We start from the raw sequence: 11175 nt of genomic DNA, 5'->3' as shown, positions 1-11175 counted from the left end.
AAAATAATAAACTGAAGTTTAATGCAGCAATTATCAGCGTTTATGGAACCCTTAAAGCGGTGGCGGCCCTTGGGAGCAGGCATGGAGGGAGATGCTGGACTGAGTGAAGATGCTCCTCATGGGATGCATGCCTTCTCCCAAGGGCCAGCATTGGTTCAGCTGGTCACGTCACACTCAGTGATACCCTGGTCTCATCTGAGGAACGAGCCAAGTGGAGCAACTCTGGATGGTGAGCTGAAGCTGCCAACAGGAGGTGTTCCCAGAGGAGGTTCCTCTCTGGCCAGCTCCCCCTCTTCGGAGTACTGGAGCACATGGTCATGGCTTTCCTTGCTCTTCATTCAGGGGAACCCCATAAAGTGGTCAGACCACTTGCATTGTAATGGGGAGACTCACTGCATGCTTAGGGACTGGGTAGCTTGGTACAAAGAGCCATGGTGACAGGCTCTGTGTCAGGCCCACAGCTTTTACTTATGATCTTAGCCTTCATCATGGTCTATGCCAGAGATTGACTCACTGTTCACCAAACCCAATTCCTTTTCCTCTTGGGCACACACTAAACTACATTTCCCAGAGTCCCTTGCAGTCAAATGCAGTCATGTGCATTACTTCAGGTCGGTAGAGAAGTAGGCACCAAAAAGAGATTGGCCATGCAAGAGTTTTATTGAGAGAATGGAGCAGGAGAAAGTGGGGAGAGCCTTTAGACCACATGAGGTCTGGCTTCTATAGAAGCAAAGTAGAGAGAAAAGAGGATTGAATAGAAAAAATCTCAGACTGCATTGCACGTCCAAGAAATTTTTGCCAGGCCAGTGGGAAGTCTGAACCAGTTGCCCATTGGCGCTGCGTGTTCCTGTTCTTGCCAGAATGACCTGGCTCACATACCTCCCCCATGCTCAGGGACTGGCTGAGAGCAAACCCAGTGAGGAATGGCCTTCCTTCCTGTGAGCATGATGGGAAATCCAGAGGGCCTGCCACTGGGGCTGCCAGGAGACTAGATAGGGGCATTTTCATGGATACCCCTCCATGTGGCTGAGGTTAAGCCAATGGAGGGTAGGCAGGTCTGATAGGCCTGGCCCATACAATTTTCCTGGGTGATCATTTCCCCCCATCAACTTGATACAGACAAGCATTGGAAGATTGTGTGACAAAAAACTACAGATGGAAAAGGCTCACTCCATCACTTGAAGAAGAGATACCCACTTGTCAGAAATACTCCTTTATGGACCAGCCAGTAATCCAGCAGTTAAGGCAGTCGAATCCCACATAGCCCAAGTGGTTCAAATCCCAGCACTAGAGACTTGAGAATTATGCATGTCATATGGGTTTCCCAAAATCCTGACAGAATGGAGAAATAGAAGAATAAAAATCACAATATGACCTCGCTCCATTGGGGGGGCATCTCTCTCTCTTCCTCATGCACATACTGGCTGGCAATTAGAAAAACAAAACATCTTCAGGACATCACTTGAGCAAGAAAAAAACCTTCTATTGTGTTACGCCATTGATTGAAGGGCCTTGCTGTTACAGCAGCTGAGCATTAACCTAACTAATATCACATCTGCATGAAGTTAGTATTCTAGTCTCCAATATTCAGGTGAGAAAAACCAATCTGGAAGGATAAGTGGCTTACCCTAAGTTATATACTCTGGATGGGGCATAGCTGGGAACACATTACTATGTGACCCTGAGCACCATTTTCCTTCTTGATTGACCAAAAATGCATAAATGAACACAAAAATATGCCTACCACTCTGTGCCTTCCAGACTTTGTTACACTCCAGGAAAAAACAAACAAACAAACAAACAAACAAACAAAAAACGAGCTTCTAAGCAAGCTTCAGGAGGGTAGGAGTGTGAGATCTTGATTCAAAAGGAAAGGAGATGGGTATACAGGGGACTTCAAAGAAGTTGGTAAAAAATGGAAATATGAGTATATTTTGGTGCCCCCAAATTTTGAAATCCATGCATAGTTTTTTTTTGTTTCATTTTTTGTTTTTGTTTTAGAGATTTCTGCTATAGTGTGTGTGCACTCACCAGAGAGACAGAGAGACAAAAAGTGAGAAATCACCTCCCCCTGGGGAGCTGGTCACACTACAGTCCTTTCTCCTCCATTCTCCTCTCAGGATTTTGGGCACACACGTCCAGCATGAGTTTCAAGCCCCCTGGTCTAGGACTCAAACCATGGCCAACTATGTGTGAACCCAGCACCTCAACCACTATGCCGCCTGCTGACCCCACATGGTTTTTTTGTTTTTTTGTTTTTTGAGTAATTCATATTTTCCATGAACTGCTTAAAGACCCCTTACATTTGGGTGGCAAAGTCTGTCCCCACTTCTCTCTCTGGTTTATGACAGCCCTACAATCACACCAGCTTACTAGGTCATAGCCCATGACAGAGTAAAATCTCATGAGTAAAAACTGGTGCAAATACTTGGGAGCACAACTGAGCAGTATCTATGAGTATTTTAAATGTGTGTTCTCTTTGCAGCAGTTTTTTAAGAACTTATCCCATAAGAATGTAGGAAGCAGGAACATGTGTAAACAACCCTCCTGCAATTGTTTATAGTAGCAAAACATTCAGTTTAGCTTAATATTTTATCAATGGAGTGTTAGCTATAAAACATATTTGTATATTCTCTTACCAATACACAAGGGATCTACTCAGAAGAATGGGATAGAGTACTATGAACTGTTTTGAGAAAGAATATATTAAATAGGAAAAAGTTACAAAATATTATTATACCATATTCCACCTTTATAACAATTTTTAAAGGGTGTTGTGTAACAGCGTGGATTTCAAAAATTATTTGCACACACACACACACAAATTCATACTTTCATGCCATTTTTCCACAAACTTTTGAAATCACCTTGGATAGTCTTTCTCTCTGCTTCTTTCTTTCTTTCTTTCTTTCTTTTTTTTTTCTGCTATAGGGCATGTGCCATTGCCAGAAAGACAGAGAGAGAGAAAGCGAGAAATCACCCTCCAGGGGGGGATGGCCACACCGCAATCCCTTCTCCCCCATTCTCCTCTCGGGATCTTGGGCACACACACACACACACACACACACACACTCAGCGTGAATTTAAACCACCGGATCCGGGACTCAAACCACGGTCGACTACATGGGAGTTCAGCGACATAGCCATTATGCTAACTGATGGTCCCAGTTTCTGTCTGTCTTTCTACATACACATACATGCACAGACGCACAGAGTCACACACCTCCCCAAGTCCTCATGACTGAATTCACTAAAATAAATTTCTTGTGGGGGAGGTCACTCTGTGTATACCAGAGAAGGCCTGTCCTCAGAAGAAATATGGGTATCACTCTGGGGACCTCGAGCAGTGTCCAGTGCAGCCTGGACAGAGCGCCGCAGCCATCGGAATGCTTCCATGGCGAGACGTGTTTCTGCTACCTCGGAGTCACTGGGTGTGACCTGAGAGGGCTGGGATACCACTGTGGGGCATGTGCTCAGGTAGTTTTCTACATCCTTGCAAAGGGAGAAAGTTGAGCCCTGTAGTGACCCTTCTGTGCATGCTCCTGACGTCTTTCCCCTTGCTCTGTCCCCAAAGGGAGCTGAGGCTACAGATATCAAATGTGCTGGAGAGTGACTTCTCTCCATGTTGGCCTTGGAGTAGGTGTTCTATGGGGTAAGGATGCAAGGGGGAATCTCAAATCTCTTAGGATGAATGGTCGCCCAGGATGGTATTTATGTCCATGGGCAGAGGGCACACACTGTCCTCCGTAATGGAGGCTCCAAACTGACTCCTCGCCCTGGCTCTACCTGCCAGGTGAGGAGCGTGGTATCAGTGGTTGGAGCCCTGGAGGAATAAGAAGAGGCTAAGAGAGGCAAGATGTTCAGGGGCAGGGATCTGGGGCGGCCAGAATTGGATCCTGCTTTGCCTCTTAGTCTTGGTGACACTGGGGAGTTAATTAGCCTCTCTGTGCCTCAGTTTCCACATCTAAAGGGAACTCTTGCAGGGTTACACCACCAAAATGGTAGCTAATGATTAGGATTCCTAGGCAGAGTGGGTCAGGGGTTAATTTTCTCTGTCCTTCTCTGTAATTTCCAATTTTTTTTTTATATATAATGACTACATAAACATTTGCAAGTCAGAGGAAAATAATACATGCTATTAGAAAATCAAAAGACAAGGGACCAGCAGTTAGCATAATGGCTGTGTTGCCAGACTCCCATGTAGTCGACTGCGGTTCAAGGCCCGGACCTGGTGGCTTAAACTCACGCCCAGCACGTGTGTGTGTGTGTGCCCAAGATCCCAAGAGGAGAATGGAGGAGAAGGGATTGAAGCATGGCCATCCCCCCTGGGGGCTGATTTCTTGCTTTCTGACTCTCTGTTTCTCTCTTTCTGGTGAGTGCTCGTGCCCTATAGCAAAAACCTCTCAAAAAAAAAAAAAACTTTAAAAAAAGAAAGAAAATCAAAAGTTTCTGAAAGACAGGAGAGCACTGGGTGAGAGGGCAGAAGAGGAGAGAGCAAGTGGACTTTGGAAGCAACTGGCTATCATTTCAGCATTCTGAAACTGAGGAGAGATCAGAAACATTGATCTTATTGGGGAACAACTTGGGAGCCCTAAGGTGCCAGGTAGGCCATGGAGGCCTAGACTGGCCACCCTGAAGGACAGAGGAGGACTGACGCTGCTTCCTTATGGGGATGAGAGCAGCCTAGCAAGAAGATGATGGGACCCTGGAGTGGGAGGGCAAGGAGTCAGGAAGGACCAGCTCACCAGAGGAGAGTGAAGAAGGCAGAGGAGAGCCCTAGTGATAGACACCCACCAAACAGCCTTGAGCGGAGGGTTTCTTGTGGGGGAGGTCACTCTGTGTATACCAGAGAAGGCCTGTCCTCAGAAGAAATATGGGTATCACTCTGGGGACCTCGAGCAGTGTCCAGTGCAGCCTGGACAGAGCGCCGCAGCCATCGGAATGCTTCCATGGCGAGACGTGTTTCTGCTACCTCGGAGTCACTGGGTGTGACCTGAGAGGGCTGGGATACCACTGTGGGGCATGTGCTCAGGTAGTTTTCTACATCCTTGCAAAGGGAGAAAGTTGAGCCCTGTAGTGACCCTTCTGTGCATGCTCCTGACGTCTTTCCCCTTGCTCTGTCCCCAAAGGGAGCTGAGGCTACAGATATCAAATGTGCTGGAGAGTGACTTCTCTCCATGTTGGCCTTGGAGTAGGTGTTCTATGGGGTAAGGATGCAAGGGGGAATCTCAAATCTCTTAGGATGAATGGTCGCCCAGGATGGTATTTATGTCCATGGGCAGAGGGCACACACTGTCCTCCGTAATGGAGGCTCCAAACTGACTCCTCGCCCTGGCTCTACCTGCCAGGTGAGGAGCGTGGTATCAGTGGTTGGAGCCCTGGAGGAATAAGAAGAGGCTAAGAGAGGCAAGATGTTCAGGGGCAGGGATCTGGGGCGGCCAGAATTGGATCCTGCTTTGCCTCTTAGTCTTGGTGACACTGGGGAGTTAATTAGCCTCTCTGTGCCTCAGTTTCCACATCTAAAGGGAACTCTTGCAGGGTTACACCACCAAAATGGTAGCTAATGATTAGGATTCCTAGGCAGAGTGGGTCAGGGGTTAATTTTCTCTGTCCTTCTCTGTAATTTCCAATTTTTTTTATATATATAATGACTACATAAACATTTGCAAGTCAGAGGAAAATAATACATGCTATTAGAAAATCAAAAGACAAGGGACCAGCAGTTAGCATAATGGCTGTGTTGCCAGACTCCCATGTAGTCGACTGCGGTTCAAGGCCCGGACCTGGTGGCTTAAACTCACGCCCAGCACGTGTGTGTGTGTGTGCCCAAGATCCCAAGAGGAGAATGGAGGAGAAGGGATTGAAGCATGGCCATCCCCTCTGGGGGCTGATTTCTTGCTTTCTGACTCTCTGTTTCTCTCTTTCTGGTGAGTGCTCGCGCCCTATAGCAAAAACCTCTCAAAAAAAAAAAAAACTTTAAAAAAAGAAAGAAAATCAAAAGTTTCTGAAAGACAGGAGAGCACTGGGTGAGAGGGCAGAAGAGGAGAGAGCAAGTGGACTTTGGAAGCAACTGGCTATCATTTCAGCATTCTGAAACTGAGGAGAGATCAGAAACATTGATCTTATTGGGGAACAACTTGGGAGCCCTAAGGTGCCAGGTAGGCCATGGAGGCCTAGACTGGCCACCCTGAAGGACAGAGGAGGACTGACGCTGCATTCCTATTGGGATTAGAGCAGCCTAGCAAGAAGATGATGGGACCCTGGAGTGGGAGGGCAAGGAGTCAGGAAGGACCAGCTCACCAGAGGAGAGTGAAGAAGGCAGAGGAGAGCCCTAGTGATAGACACCCACCAAACAGCCTTGAGCGGAGGGACATTTCTGTCTCAGTTATCCTAAGGCCAGAGTCTGACATAACAAGTGTGAAAACAAAACAAAACAAAACACACTTTTTGGTTTAACCCAAATATAAACTGGGGTCCTATGTAGTCCAGTCTTACCTTGATATTGTATTTAGAAAACTAAAGTCAAAACAAAACTAGGTACATCTAATTTTTAAAGGACTCTAATCTTCTCTTGAGCTGTCAAAACACTTTAATATGTATCCAATTTATGATCTAGAGGTGCTTCCCCAAGTCCGTTCCCTCTGCTTTCCTTCTCCCTCACCCTGCAGCTGTTGCTCCTCCATGCCTTCTCCGATGCCCCTGAATCTGTCCCTCATCTGCAGCCTATATGGCATTCCCACTTCCTCCTTTCCACATTTCACTTGATTGCCTCTGTGCCAGATGTCCCCAGAACCCCTGCTCTGGCCAACGAACACACTAGAAGGGCTAGAGAATATGAAAGCTCTTTACCCCCAAGTCCTTCCTCATTCTTTTTGAAAGGTTTTTGCTATAGGGCACGGGCACTCACCAGACAGACAGAGAGAGACATAGAGACAGAAAGCGAGAAATCACCCCCCAGGAGGGATAGTCACGCCGCAATCCCTTCTCCTCCATTCTCCTCTCGGGATCTTGGGGCACGCACGCACCTGTGTCCGGTGTGAGTTTTAAGCCACTGGGTCCGGGACGCGAACCGCGGTTGATTACGTGGGAGTCCAGCGACATAGCCATTAAGCTAACTGCTGGTTCTCATTCCTTTCTCATTCTTTACAGAGGGATTCACACAGAGATGAATGGCCAGATGAACAAAGAAGGACTTGGTTAACAAAAGGATGGAGTTTGGATCCTGGGTGCTTCTATTGCTCACACGTGACCTTGAACATGTCATAGAGTCATTTGAAAATGGATTTCCTTGTGACAATAATATCGTCACCTCAGAGAGTAGTTAGCTTTAAATGAGTTGTTCATTTAGAGGCTATGACCGTGTCTGACTTTGGTTAAGCACCAAGTGTTTACCAGGTGTTTCCTTCCTCCTCCTCCTCATATTTTGTTATTATCATTATCTGGACTCTAGGACCAGACTTTGTGAGTTCAAATCTTGCCTCTTCCACTTCTCTGAATCCAGGTAAACTGTTTAACTTGTATTTGCCTTCTTCCTCTATAAAATAGCATTCACAGTAGTGCTTTGCCTTCTAGAAATCCTATGAGGATTAAATAAGTCAATAATACATGTAGAAGAGATTAAAAGAGTACTTGGCATATAGGAAGTGACCGAAAAGTGTTACTCATTTTGTTGTATGCAGAGTAAGAGGTAGAAGCAGGATTTGAAACCAGTCCTGGCTGACTATAAAAATGGCACCCATATAGGGAATCAAGGGGGGGGGAGCAAAATATACAGGAAACAAGAAATGGAAAATAATTTGTTAACAATAACATGTATGTTGATACGCTTGATTGAGCCAATATTGAGCCAATATACAGTGTGTTCTGGATGGAAAAATCTCATTTTGTATGCTGTAATGATGGATAGTGAATGAATGTAAATAAATAAATTTAAATTAAAAAAAAAAAAAACAGTGCCCATAACTACTGCCCTGCCTCCTTCCCTCAGGCTCGTTGTGGGACTACTTGAAGTTAAATAATGTCCCCTCTATATATACCCAAAAGAAGTGAAAGCTGGACCTCAAAGAGCTGTTTGCACAACCATGTTCATGCCAGCACTATTCACAATAGCCAAAAGGTAGACGCAACCCAGGTGTCTGTCAACAGGTGAATGTACAAACACAATGTAATATATCCATATAATGGAATAATATTCATCATATTCAGCCTAAGAAACGAAAAAAAAAATTACTGACACTTGCTACAACATGGGTGAACCTTGACATTATACTAGGTAGAATAAGCTGGTCACAAAATGGCATAGACATACTTCATGATGTATTTGAGGTGCTGGAAGTACTTGTAGAGACAGAAAGTAGAGTGATGGTGGCCAGGGACTGGGAGGAGGAGGTAATGAGTATGGAGTGCTGGGTTGGGAAGTTGAAAAGTTCTGGAGGTAATAGTTACACAACAATGTGAAAGTTCTTAGTATCACTCAACTATACGCTTAAAAATATTTAAGATGGGAAAGGTCCTGTTACATGTATTTTACCATAATAAAAATATTTTGAAAGAGCTCTTTCCTTTTGCTCCAGGAATAAAAAAAGAGGTGACTGGACACAGTTTTCCTTAACTCCCTTTGTTACTTTTCTGGGGACTTTGGTTATCCTTGTAAGCAACTCTTGCAGTGGCAATGCCTGAGGTCTTCTGCTAGGAGTGGAGGTCCATGGTCAATACTTCATGCCCTCCTTGAGAAGGACAAGTGTGAGACAGGTGGCAGCTCAGCCATCAAGAGGTCTTTAAAAATGATTCATTTTGAAAATCTGAAGGAAAGATCTGCTATGGTTTGAATGTATTCCCAAAGTTCATGTGTTGGAAACTAAATCTCCAATGCAACAGTTGAACATGAGACATTTAGAGGGGCTTAGGTCATGAATCATTAGCACCGCTTTCATGAATGGATTAATGCCATTATCTTGGGAATGGGTCACTTATCCCAGGAGAGGGACTGTGATTAAAGGATGAGTTTGGTCTTTCCCCTCCTGCTCTCTTGTACACATTCTCTTCCACTCTCACAACAAGCTGACAAAGCAAGGATGCCCTCACCAGATGTCAGCCCCTTGATCTTGGACTTCCCAGCCTCCAGAACTGTAAAAAGTACGTTCCTGTTCATTAACGATTACCCAGTTGTGGGGCCTGTGGGTGGTGTGGTGGTTGAGGTGTTGGACTCCAATATGGCCGACTGTGATTCCAGTCCCAGACCTGGCAACTTGCTTTCTCACTTTCTCTCTCTCTCTTTCTAGTGAGTGACTGTACCAAATTTAAAAACAATGACGATAAATAAGATTAAATAAATAATTCTTTTTTAAAAAAAGAAATTACCTCGTCTCAGGTCTTCTGATAAAGCAGCACAACAAATTAAGACAAAGTCTTATTTTAGTATCTCCTCTACATTGTTAGGAAAGAGAAGAACCTCTGTGGGTTTTTTGTTTTGTTTTGTTTTGTTTTTGCTGTTACTGCATTGGTTTATGAGTGTGTTACTACAAAGATCTGACTCTCAATTCCTTTGTCTCAAAGCTGCCAGCAAGAGACCTGGCCGTGTTCCCCTTCAAGTCCCAATGGTAGGCATAATAATCTTGATATCAAGTGGAGAAGACTCTACAATAACTTGTGGCTAGGATTCTTTTTTTATTTTCTAGGTTATTCACTAATGTCTGGGTTTTTGCTTTTGTTTTGTTTTGTTTTCTAAAGCTTTGAGATCTTCTCCTGGATCAGCAAGTGAGGGACCACAGACTTGCAGAAATTGCTTTCATGGGAATAGGCTTGATTGGATTCTGAGACAGTGGAAGCAATCTGGAACTTTGAAAGAGACATAAGCAGAGGGCTAACTAGAAAATTGAGTTCCCCCCACCTCTGCCTCTTCCTTTTGCCTTAATTTTTCTCCCTGTCTATCCAGGGTCCCTTGTCCCATTTCTCTTTGCCAAGCTATTTCTATTTCTTATTTTAAAGCCCAGTTCAAACTTCTAGCCCTTCAGGAACTCTGGTTATTTCTGATTAAACCTTGATTAGCCTGGATTCCCCCCAAAGCAGTTCCTAACAGAGAGGCTGACATACAGGTAGTTTATTTGGGAAAATCCCAAGGAGAAGGAGCACGGGACAGAGCAGGTGTGTTGGGTTGGGAGGAGGAAGAGTAGGTGAAACAAAGCAGGCAGGAGAATCGACACAGAGGCATTACAAAATGTGTCTCAGTACTGTCCTCCTGATGGATGAGAAGAAAGTATTTCTCCCATTTTCTGTTTTCAAGGCTGGCTCATGGGGATTAACCCCCTTGTATTTTAAAGCCTTGTGAATGCTGAGTGGGTTACTACCAGCCTGAGAATTTTCAGTGTCAGAAAATTCCCAGGATACGAAGGAATAAAAATATGGCAGCAGAATTGGGCCCAACAGGTGCTATGGTGGTTAAGGTGCTGGACTCCCACCTGGCTGACCACAGTTCAAGACCTGGACCTGGCAGCTTGAAAACTGCACTGGATCTGTGTATGTGCATATCCAGAATCACAGGAGGAGAAGGAATTGCAGTGTGGCCATATCTCCTGGGGGTGATTTCTCACTTGCCCTCTCACCGTCTCTCTCTGTCTCTCTGGTGAGCACATGCACCTGATGGCAATAAAACTTTAAAAAATAAAAAGAAGTATCACAGAATCAAGGCATGGGAGTGTCCCCTTGTGACTATAAGAAGCTGGTCAATGCCCATATGAAACTGACAATCGCAAGAAGTGCCCCATATAAACCTTCAAAGTTCTCTGCTTAGAAGTGCAGGGGGCATCAGACACTCAGGCATGCCAGTCCACATCCAGTCCTTAGAGTGTACAAGCGCTCAGCAAGGGCTACCCACCTGCCTACTTCAGTGACTTTTGAAATAGCATCTATTAGGCTAGTCCCATAGCCTCCTGGTTAAGGAAACTGGAGCCCACATGGCCAACCATGGTTCAAGTCTTGGTCCCAGTGGCTTAAAAAACATACTAGGTACACATGCATGCGTGTTCCAAGTCCCAACAAGATGAAGAAATGGAGGAGAAGGGACTATAGCATGACCATGCCCCATTAGGGAGTATTTTTTTCTTCTCCTCTCTTTTTCTCTCCCTGGCAAAGGCACACACTCTCCAGCAATTTTATTTTAGTTTTAAAAAAGACAAC

The sequence above is a fragment of the Tupaia chinensis genome, unplaced genomic scaffold (genome assembly GCF_000334495.1).
Source record: "Tupaia chinensis unplaced genomic scaffold, TupChi_1.0 Scaffold000235_1, whole genome shotgun sequence".
NCBI classification, from domain to species: Eukaryota; Metazoa; Chordata; class Mammalia; order Scandentia; family Tupaiidae; genus Tupaia; species Tupaia belangeri.
This window is presented reverse-complemented; position numbering follows the sequence as displayed.